Genomic DNA, 12,037 nt, shown 5'->3' on the forward strand with positions numbered 1-12,037 from the left:
ATTTTACCTCTCTCCCCTTTCCTGTTAGACATGGCTCAATAGTTATACTTAAGCAAAGAAATTTGTTTTGCTTTATGCTTTACTTCAATATGCATGTATTTTATATGTTTATGTACTATGTTTAATTAATGCATTGCTTGTATTGTGTATTAGTTATTAGACATACCCAGGGCTTTTTTTCAGCGGGAACTAGGGGGAACTCAGTTCCACCACCTCTGGTTCAGGTCTTCTGCTTCCTGCTCACCACTATCACTTGGTAACACTGAAGTCCACCTTCTGCGTTTACAAGTGATAGCTCATCTCCCAGTAGCTCCCACAGGTCAGATCTCCTACGCAGATCCCACTAAGTGCCAGACAGGGACAAGGGAGATACAGAACAGGTGCCCAGGGTTCAGTGCAGTCATGGGCAGGAGAGGGTGCGTGGTAGGTCACGCCCTCTGTGGTCTCCATTTTTCCCTGGTGACCAGTTGTTGATGCTCCTACTGCATAATCACCCTTGTAAGTGACTGTAGTATAGTATAGTATGCTGGGAGGTACTGCAGCCAGATAGGTGTTTCAGCTTAATATTGCAACAAAGGTAAGATATATGACAGATGGTGAAATTTTTAAGGAGGGGGGGGCAAAATGAGGGCAGTGGAGGGAGCGGGTTGTATGCAGAGGGAAGAGCTACTATCTGATGACATTTGGCAGGTATGTGAGTGTGGCGGCATGGATGAATTCCTGCACCTATTCTCTGAGAAAAAAAGCCCTGGACTTACCAATATTGAAACTTGTATCCTGAAGAAGCCCCTCATTTGGGCGAAATGCATTGATCCATACACATCAGACTCATATGCATCATACCACGCATTGATTGCACATAATGGTCATTAGGCATGTGCAATTTGTTTCGTTCCGAATTCGTTTTTTAACTAATTTCGACAAATTCGTTAATTCGGAAATATCCGAATTAACGAAAACCCGTTTAACAAATTTTTCCGAATATTCGTAAATTCGAAAAATTTGTAAATTCATACATTTGTAAATTCGTACATTCGTAATTTACGAATGTACATTTGTACATCCATACATTAGTTAATTAGTAAAATTTGTAAATTCGGAAATCTGAAATAATAATTAACTAATAATAACTTAACTACTATTACTAGTAACTATTAAATTATAGGTATTGTAATTTCCTTTCAAATTTGGCTGTTAGTGAACGTAACACATACAAATTTATCCGAAGTTACGAATGATCCGAAATAACGAATGCCATATCCAAACAAATGGAATGTAATGATTTAATAATAAATAACAATAATAATAATAATAAAAAGTTTTTATTATTATTACTTATTATTAATTTGTTCCGTTCCATTTGTTTAGATCCAGCATTCGTTATTTCGGATAATTTGTAACTTCGGATAAATTCGTATTTGTTACGTTCGCTGACAGCCAAATTTGAAGGTAAATTACAATACCTATAATTTAATAGTTAGTTACTATTTCAGATTTTCGAATTTTCGGGTTTTTGGATTTTCAAATTTCGAAGTGACAAATTTCCGAATTTCCTAATTTACAAATGTACGAATTTACGAATTGCGATCGAATGACCTGAAAAACAAAAAAAAAATTAACTAATGAAACGAAAGAGAAAATGAACGAATTTTTTGGCTGTGCACATGTCTAATGGTCATATTACATGTTGACAATATTGCACTAATAGGTTTTGATGATATATATTTTTTTTAATGTAAAAGATGTTTGTATAAAGGAAATTTGTGGTTTTTAGATGTATTGTATTTATGTGTTACTTTTTTTTTTCTGGCACTCAAAAATCCCCTTTTCCCATTATCTCATCATTTTGAGGAGATGTGGGAACTTACCCTTCAATTCCAATTTTTAATAACAGTCAATTACACAATAACTTGTGTCGCAATTGTATACGCTATATTATTTTTTTCTTTATTTGCTATTTTTATTCCCCACGAAAGTGGAGTTACCCTTTAAGTGCATCTCATCTGCAGGTAGCAGTGAAGACTTCTGCATTATGTCAATACGTTTGAATTTCAGTAATGCATTGGTTTGTCACCTGTTGATTAGCAATCCTCAAATGGCTCAGGTGCCATAATCTATAATTGCTAGGTTTACCGAGTTTGAACGTTAATAAGAGTGGAGAATGGCCCAAACTTGTCCTAGATAGATATTTAACCTTGTGTACATGTGTAAGAACCTCTGGGGAGACTAGAAACTAGGGATGAGCCGAACACCCCCCGGTTCGGTTCGCACCATAACCTGCGAACGGACCGAAAATTTGCACGAACGTTAGAACCCCATTGACGTCTATGGGACTCGAACGTTCGAAATCAAAAGTGCTCATTTTAAAGGCTAATTTGCTTGGTATTGTCCTAAAAAGGGTTTGGGGACCCGGGTCCTGCCCCAGGGGACATGTATCAATGCAAAAAAAACTTTTAAAAACTGCAGTTTTTTCGGGAGCAGTGATTTTAATGATGCTTAAAGTAAAAAAATAAATAAAAGTGAAATATTCCTTTAAATATCGTACCTGGGGGGTCTATAGTATGCCTGTAAAGTGGCGCGTGTTTCCCATGCTTAGCACAGTCCCTGCACAAAATGTCATTTTTAAAGGAAAAAAAGTCATTTAAAACTGCTTGTAGCTTTAATGCAATGTCGGGTCCTGGCAATATGGATGAAAATCAGTGAGACAAACGGCATGGTTACCCCCCAGTCCATTACCAGGCCCTTTGGGTCTTGTATGGATATTAAGGGGAACCCTGCACCCAAATTAAAAAAGGAAACAGCAGTATACAGGCTCTGTACTCTGAACAGCAGTATACAGGCGGTGCAAACAAGACAGGGACTGTAGGTTTGTTGTTAAGTAGAATCTGTTTGTAATTTTGAACTGGTACATTTTTAACATGTTTAGCTCAAGCCAAAAAATCTATTTTAAGCTTTTTGGAAAACATAGGGAAGGGTTATCACCCCTGTGACATTTGTTTTGCTCCTCTTCAGAAGATTTCACTTCACTTTTTTGTCCCAATGACAAATGTTTTTTGAAAATTTGGGTTTTTTTTGTGAAACAAGGATTGGTGATAAAGCATCAGTGGAAAGGAGAAATGTTTTTCCCATATTAACTCTTACAGGAGAGAATTTCCCTTCCTAGGGGTAGATTTCATCTCATTTCCTGTTGTCTCCTTCCGTTTGCAAGTAGGAGTCGTTTGTTGTGGCCACAACACTGTAAGCCCTCACAGGGCCCTGCTGTGAAATATTAGATCAAGAATTGTAATTACATGCCCCTGTTGAACAGGGGCTGAAAAATTGGTCCTTAGGCGCTGGTGCCACAACACTGCAACCCCTCACAGATACTCTAGTTGGAACGCAGGAACGAGCTTTGCTGCAAAGTATTGCCTCAAAAATTGTAATTACACGCCCCTGTTAAACAGGGGCTAAAAAATTGGGCCTTAGACACTGGTGCTGGTGCCACAACACTGCAACCCCTCACAGATACTCTAGTTGGAACGCAGGAACGAGCTCTGCTGCAAAGTATTGCATCAAAAATTGTAATTAAATGCCTCTGTTAAACAGGGGCAGAAAAATTGGGCCTTAGGCACTGGTGCCACAACACTGCAACCCCACACAGATACTCTAGTTGGAACGCAGAAACGAGCCCTGCTGCAAAGTATTGCATCAAAAATTGTAATTATACGCCCCTGTTAAACAGGGGCTGAAAAATTGGGCCTTAGGCACTGGTGGCAGCGCCCAGAACCAAAAATGTTCTTACAAGCTATCAGCGTGATCATTGAGGAGAAAGAGGATAATTACTCAGGATAGTCACTCAGAATCAGCATAGGCAGTCTGAAGGGATCTGAGATTTCAAAAAAAATTATTCGGTTACATCAGCATCAGGTGCTTGGTAGCTGGTGGTGATCCAAGACTGATTTTTATGAAGGTCAGTCGATCGACCGAGTCGGTGGACAGATGCACCCTGTGATCGGTTACAAAGCCTCCAGCAGCACTGAATGTGCGTTCCGAAAGAACGCTGGATGCAGGACAGGCCAGTAGCTCAATTGCATACTGTGCAAGCTCTGGCCAGTGATCCATCCTCAAGACCCAGTAACCCAGAGGATTTTCGGTGGGAAAGGTGTCCAAGTCAGATCTTGCCCCTAGGTATTCCTGCACCATGTAAAACCGACGCTGGCGATGGTTGCTGGAACAGATCATACCTTGGGGCTGCGGACTAAAAAATTTTCTGAACGCATCAGTCAGATGGCCACCTTCTCCACCGCTCCTTCTTTGACTGAAGCCTCAGCAACACGTTGTCCAGAAACAGGGGTTTGTAACCTCCCAGTCTCTGGGAACGCGTTGCACAGACCTTTCTGCAAGGCCTCCCGAAGGTGTTTCATCCTCTGCTCCCTCTGCGATGGCAAGATAAGGTCCGCAACTTTACCCTTGTAACGTGGATCAAGGAGGGTTGCCAGCCAGTATTGGTCCTTCTCCTTGATACCACAAATACGAGGATCCTTACGCAGGCTTTGCAGGATCTGGGAGGCCATGCAGCATAGGTTTGCTGAGGCATTCGGTCCGGAGTCCTCTGAGTCACTAAGGACGACATGGTCCGCAGCCACCTCCTCCCAGCCACGTACAAGTCCATGTATTTCTTGGGACTGATCCCTTAAAGACTGCTGCTGATGCTGAGTGTCAGGCTCCACCTCCATACTGACACAATCCTCCTCCTCCTCCTCTTCATCCTCGTCCTCTTCCTGTGTGATCGGTGGGCATGCAGGAACACTGTCTGGATAAAAGGGGTCCTTGAGCGCTAAGGAAGTCCTCCTCTTCCTGCCTCTGTTCTGCCTCAAGTGCCCTGTCCATTATTCCACGCAGCGTGTGCTCCAACAGGTGGAAAAGGGGGACAGTGTCACTAATGCATGCACTGTCACTGCTCACCATCCTCGTGGCCTCCTCAAATGGTGACAGGACAGTGCATGCATCTCTAATCATGGCCCACTGGCGTGGGGAAAAAAAACAAGCTCCCCTGACACTGTCCTGGTGCCATAGTTGCACAGGTACTCATTGATGGCCCTCTGCTGCGTGTGCAGCCACTGCAGCATGGCCAACGTTGAGTTCCACCTGGTGAGCATGACACAGATTAGGCGGTTCTTGGGCAGGTTAAACTCCTTTTGGAGGTCTGCCAGCCGAGCACTGGCATTATATGACTGGCGGAAATGCACACAGACTTTCCTGGCCTGCCTCAGGACATCCTGTAAGCCCGGGTACCTGCCCAAGAACCGCTGCACCACCAAGTTAAGGATGTGAGCCAAACAGGGCACATGGGTCATTTGTCCCTGTCGGAGGGCAGAGAGGAGGTTGGTGCCATTGTCACAAACCACCATTCCTGCCTTAAGTTGGCGTGGCGTCAACCACCTCTGAACCTGCCCCTGCAGAGCTGACAGAACCTCTGCCCCAGTGTGGCTCCTGTCCCCCAAGCACACCAGCTCAAGCACCGCATGGCATCTTTTGGCCTGCATACTTGCGTAGCCCCTTGAACGGCTACGGAGCACTGCTGGTTCCGAGGACAAAGCACAGGAAGAGGCCATGGAGGAAGAAGAAGAGGAGGGGGTGGAGGAGAGAGGTGTGGCATTTTGGAGGCGTGGTGGCGGAACAACCTCCAACACTACTGCACCTTGTCCTGCATCCTTCCCAGCTGCCAGCAGAGTCACCCAATGCGCGGTGAAACTTAGGTAATGTCCCTGTCCATGCCTGCTGGACTATGAGTCAGCGGTAATATGCACCTTACCGCTGACCGCCCTGTCCACATTGCCCTCCACATGCCGATAAAGAGCCGGAATCGCCTTCCGTGAGAAAAAGTGGCGTTTGGGTACCTGCCTCTGAGGAACCGCACATTCCACAAACTCACGGAAGGAGGCAGAGTCTACCAACTGAAAAGGCAACAGTTGAAGTGCTAGCAATTTTGCCAAGCTAGCATTCAACTGCTGGGCATGTGGATGGCTGGGAGTGAACTTCTTTCTGCGGTGCAGCAGCTAGGGCAGGGAAATTTGCCTGGTACAATTTGACGTTGGTGTAGTACTTGGCTGTGACACACCTAATTCTACACCTTCATTCCTCTCAGTGCAGGTCTCAGAGAGGACTGAAGGTATAGTGGGGTTGGAGATCTCAGCTGATGAGGAGCAAGGAAAGGTCCTCTTTGTTCTTTGGTGTGGGTCTTTTAGATACGCTTGCCAACGAACTGCATGGCAGGTCAACATATGTCTGGTCAAGCATGGTGTGATGCAGTCAGTGTGCTGCCTTTAGGCTGGCCCCTGGAGGGCATCCTGCCTCGTTGGTGATGTGCCTCCTCCACCTCCTCTCTCCTATCAGGCACCCACGTTGAGTCAGTGACCTCATCATCCCCTCCCTCCTCATCACTGGAGCAAACCTGGCAGTATGCTGCAGCAGGGGGAGCATGACTGCCAGATTGCTGTCCTTCTTGGGCACCCCCTCTGTCCGTGCTCACGTTACTGCCTTCATCTAGCTCAGTATCATCATCAGAGCCTTCTAAACATTGAGCATCCTCCTGGAGCATGTACCCAACACTGTGGTCAAACAGTTCGAGGGACTCCTCAGGAGGACATGGTGGGGCTAGGGAAGGAGTCACTGATGCCATTGAGCCGAGGGAAGAGGCCGTGTTGGCAGCTGCTTTGCCAGACAAAGTACCCTGAGCATGGGTGAGAGAGGATGAGGAGGATGAGGACGGCTTGGTCATCCACTCGACCAAGTTTTCCGCATGTTGCGGCTCAACGCGGCCAGCTGCGAAAAAAAGGCCAAGCGTGTCCCATGGCCACGTGCTGATGAGGATGCACCGTCTCCAGGACCAGCACTGTTGCCTCTAGACACAGAGCCTGCTTGCCCTATTTTATTGGCTTGTGACTGTCTGCCTCTCCTTGTTGGCCTTCCAGACATACTAATGGCCTGTAGCTGCACTAAGCTGGGATATATATATATATATATATATATATATATATATATATATACTGATACTGCAGCTAGCAAAATTAACTGCCTGCCTGTAGTATGAGAACACCACCAACCTTCTACAGGTAGCTTTAGGTGAACACTGTGCAGAGCTCGCAAAAAACGAACTTGTAGCTTATTTAGCTACCTGCGGTAGTGATAGGATCAGAAAAACACCACCAACCTTCTACAGGTAGCTTTAGCTGAACACTGTGCAGAACTCGCACTACACTAACTTGTAGTTTTAGCTGAACACTGTGCAGAGCTCGCAAAAAACTAACTTGTTGCTTATTTAGCTGCCTGCGGTAGTGATAGGATCAGGAAAACACCACCAACCTTCTACAGGTAGCTTTAGGTGAACACTGTGCAGAGCTCGCAAAAAAAAAACTTGTAGCTTATTTAGCTGCCTGCAGTAGTGATAGGATCAGGAAAACACCACCAACCTTCTACAAGTAGCTTTAGCTGAACACTGTGCAGAGCTCGCAAAAAACTAACTTGTAGTTTTAGCTGAACACTGTGAGGAGGACGCACTACACTAACTTGTAGCTTTAGCTGAACACTGTGCAGAGGTCACACTACACTAACTTGTAGCTTTAGCTGAACACTGTGAGGAGGATGCACTACCCTAACTTGTAGCTTTAGCTGAACACTGTGCAGAGGTCACACTACACTAACTTGTAGCTTTAGCTGAACACTGTGAGGAGGACGCACTACACTAACTTGTAGTTTTAGCTGAACACTGTGCAGAGGTCACACTAAACTAACTTGTAGCTTTAACTGAACACTGTGAGGAGGACGCACTACACTAACTTGTAGCTTTAGCTGAACACTGTGCAGAGGTCACACTACACTAACTTGTAGCTTTAGCTGAACACTGTGAGGAGGATGCACTACCCTAACTTGTAGCTTTAGCTGAACACTGTGCAGAGGTCACACTACACTAACTTGTAGCTTTAGCTGAACACTGTGCAGAGGTCACACTAAACTAACTTGTAGCTTTAACTGAACACTGTGAGGAGGACGCACTACACTAACTGTAAATAGTCTAGCTGCCTGATTGTGGTACTAATAGGATCAAAAGAACACCAGCAATTTTCTTCAGGTAGCTGTAAATACTGTAACAAGACTTGCCTGTCAGTAGGAAGATAACAGGAACGGATCTAGCTAAACTGAATATAGTGTGTATATATATATATATATATATATATATATATATATACACAACACCTGGGATGCATATATATATATATATATACACACAATACACTGTAAGTGCAGCTAACTCACTGACTGTCCTGCCTAATCTAGCTAACTCAAATGGAATGACACTGTGTCTCTCTCTCTCTCTAAGCACGCCGGAACACACTACACAGGGCTGCCGTGCAGGCGGCCTTATATAGTGTGGGGCGTGTTCTAAACCCCCTGAGCCATAATTGGCCAAAGCCACCCTGGCTTTGGCCAATTACAGCTCTCTCTACTGACGGCTCTGTGATTGGCCAAGCATGCGGGTCATAGTGCATGCTTGGCCAGTCATCAGCCAGCAATGCATTGCGATGCCGCAGTGAATTATGGGCCGTGACGCGCCACACGAATTTGGCGCGAACGGCCCATATCGTTCGCAATTCGGCGAACGATCGAACAGACGATGTTCGAGTCGAACACGGGTTCGACTCGAACGCAAAACTCATCCCTACTAGAAACATACACTATATGTCCAAAAGTATTGGGACACCTGCCTTTACACGCACATAAACTTTAAGGGCATCCCAGTCTTACACGGTAGGGTTCAATATTGAGTTGGCCCACCCTTTGCATCTATAACAGCTTCGACACTTCTAGGAAGGCTGTCCACAAGATTTAGGAGTGTGTCTATGGGAATGTTTTGTCCATTCTTCCAGAAGTGCATTTGTGAGGTCAGGTGCAGGTGCAAACTCGCTCATCCGTGTCTTTATGGACCTTGTTTTGTGCACTGGTCCAAATCATTTGGTAGAGAGGAGATTATGGTGTGGGGTTGTTTTTCAAGGGTTGGGCTTGGTCCCTTAGTTACAGTGACGGGAACTCTTAAGATATCAGCATACCAAGACATTTTGGACAATTTCATGCTCCCAAATTTTTGGGAACAGTTTGGGGATGGCCCCTTCCTGTTCCAACATGACTGTGTACCAGGGCACAAAGCAAGGTCCAAAAAAGACATGGATGAGTGAGTTTGGGGTGGGGGAACTTGACTGGCCTGCACAGAGTCCTGGCCTCAACCCGATAGAACGCCTTTAGGATGAATTAGACTGCAAGCCAGGCCTTCTCTTCCCACATAAGTGCCTGACTTCACAAATGCTCTTTTGAAAGAATGGTCAAACATTCCCATAGACACACTTCTAAACCTTGTGGACAGCCTTCCCAAAAGAGTTGAAGCGGTTAAACCTGCAAAGGGTGGGCCAACTCAATATTGAACCCTGAATAAAACGCCATTAAAATTCATGTGCGTGTAAGGGCAGGTGTTCCAATACTATTGGCAATATATTTTATCAGTTCTAAACAACATACCATAACTATGACATGAAAATTTATGAAACTCTGTAAATTTTTATTGCCAGGGGTCCATCCGGCCAGGAAGGTCAAGGGCGTCAATACGAGGAGCGCCTGCAAGTCTCTCCAGTGAAATATCAAACACTGTATGGCATTGACGGACTAATAATTTTAAATGGGCTTACTTAATATAATGTATGATAATGCAACACACAACAGCAAAGTGTGAGCCTGCCCTAAGTGACTTCACTGTGGACCGTATATAGGTCAGTTTACCTTAGGCCCATAGTACTAATTTAGGAGGCATTATGATAATGTTCCAACATGATTGAGCACGGTTAGGAATTCTTGTTATTAATTGTTTTTTTTTGTGTTCTCCTTTCCAAATGTATCGCTTCCCCGAAGGGGCCGCTGGAATAACTTGTTCTTTACTAGAACAGTGCAGAGGGCACCATTCACACAGCAGCAGTCCATTCACTCTGGCTCAATTAAACAGTCTAGGAGATATATTTTTATGATTTTCTGCTTTTATAACTTGTAACCGGAGGGGTTGGGGGTAGTATGGGATACTCCAGAAATGCTGACTTGTAATAGCAGGACATACTTCACTAGTTGCAACTTCTTTGAGCAGTCTTTAAACCAGTAACCCAGGGGAAAGCCAGAACTAACTGTAGGAGCAGTATCAGAGAAAGAGCTACTGCTAGCCCCCCAAAATAGAACAGTCACTGGATTCTTGAGCTTGTATCAGTACTCACACTTTCCCATGGCAGTTGCACACCTCCCAGCTCCCACCAAGCATTCTTCCATGGGCCCTCCAGACCAAATCCTTAGCTGGAGGTTCTATTTCAAATTACTCCTGCAGCTATTATGTACAGTGCCTTGCAAACATATTCACCCCTTTGGCTTTTTACCTATTTTGTTACATTACAGCCTTTAGTTCAATGTTTTTTAAATCTGAATTATATGTGATGGATCAGAACACAATAGCTGGTGAAATAAAATTAGAAAAATATATATATAAAACTATTTTTCAGAAATAAAAAACTGATAATTGGCATGTGCGAATGTATTCACCCCCTTTGTTATGAAGCCCATAAAAAGCTCTGGTGCAACCAATTGCCTTCAGAAGTCACATATTTAGTGAAATGATGTCCACCTGTGTGCAATCTAAGTGTCACCTGATCTGTTTTTACATAGACACACCTTTTTGAAAGGCCCAAAGGCTGCACTAACCAAACACTGCCATGAAGACCAAGGAACTCTCCAAACAAGTAAAGGACAATGTTGTTGAGAAGTACTGAGTCAGAGTTAGGTTATACAAAAAATCCAAATCTTTGATGATCCCTAGGAGCACCATCAAATTTATCATAACCAAATGGAAAGAACATGGCACAACAGTAAACCTGCCAAAAGACGGCCGCACGCCAAAACTCACAGACCGGGCAAGCAGGGCATTAATCAGAGATTCAGCACAGAGACCTAAGATAACACTTAGCTGCAGAGTTCCACAACAGAGACTGGAGTATCTGTACATAGGACGACGACAAGCCGTACGCTCTATAGAGTTGGGCTTTATGGCAGAGTGGCCAGAAGAAAGCCATTACTTTCAGCAAAAAACAAAATGGCACGTTTTGAGTTTGCGGAAAGGCATGTGGGAGACTCCCAAAATGTATGGAGGAAGGTGCTCTGGTCTGAAGAGGCTACAATTGAACTTTTTGGCCATCAAAGAAAACGCTATGTCTGGTGCAAACCCAACACATCACATCACCCAAAAAACATCATCCCCACAGTGAAAAACATCTTCACAGCATGATGCTGCCACCACCATGTTTCACTGTGGGGATGTTTTTCAGCAGTCGGGACTGGGAAACTGGTCAGAGTTGAGGGAAAGATGGATGGTGCTAAATACAGGGATATTCTTGAGCAAAATCTGTACCACTCTGTGATTTGAGGCTAGGAGGGAGGTTCACCTTCCAACAGGACAATGACACTTCAGTGGTTTAAAGGGAAACATGTAAATGTGTTGGAGTGGCCTAGTCAAAGCCCAGACCTCAATCCAATAGAAAATCTGTGGTCAGGCTTAAAGATTGCTGGAGCAGTTTTGCAAGTGTCAGGGCTGGGCTCAGCCCTTCCTTCTCTGAGCTGGCTGCTCAGCTGTCGGCTAATTGCCAGCTCCCATCTCTCTCCACAGTTACTCAGCTGTTGATGATATCCTGCTCATCAGTCCTGGATACTTAAGCCATCCAATCCAGAGGATCTCTGCCTTCACCTTGATTAACATCACAGAGACGATCTCCTGTGTTCCTGTTTCACGACGTTGATCCCTGACTTCTGGCTTGGCTGACTATCCGTTCTGGTTACTGAACTTTGGCTATGTTTTGACTACGTTTGTTCTTTTTACTTTTATTATTAGGGGAGTGAATAGCTACACACATTGACCTTTTTCTGTTATTTTGTCCTATTTGTTGTTTGCTTCACAATAAAAAAAATCTTCAAAGTTGTGGGC

General features: G+C 44.5%; 1 long non-coding RNA gene across 1 annotated transcript in view; it reads left to right on the forward strand.

Moving 5' to 3' along the window:
- Positions 1–12,037, forward strand: part of LOC141105814 (uncharacterized) — a 215,455-nt gene that overhangs the window by 52,832 nt on the left and 150,586 nt on the right. Inside the window, exon 2 of the long non-coding RNA XR_012235659.1 lies at positions 1,369–1,449. This is a non-coding gene — a long non-coding RNA (uncharacterized lncRNA). The remainder of the gene's footprint in view (positions 1–1,368; positions 1,450–12,037) is intronic.

The sequence above is a fragment of the Aquarana catesbeiana genome, linkage group LG01 (assembly GCF_042186555.1).
Source record: "Aquarana catesbeiana isolate 2022-GZ linkage group LG01, ASM4218655v1, whole genome shotgun sequence".
Classification (NCBI taxonomy): domain Eukaryota; kingdom Metazoa; phylum Chordata; class Amphibia; order Anura; family Ranidae; genus Aquarana; species Aquarana catesbeiana.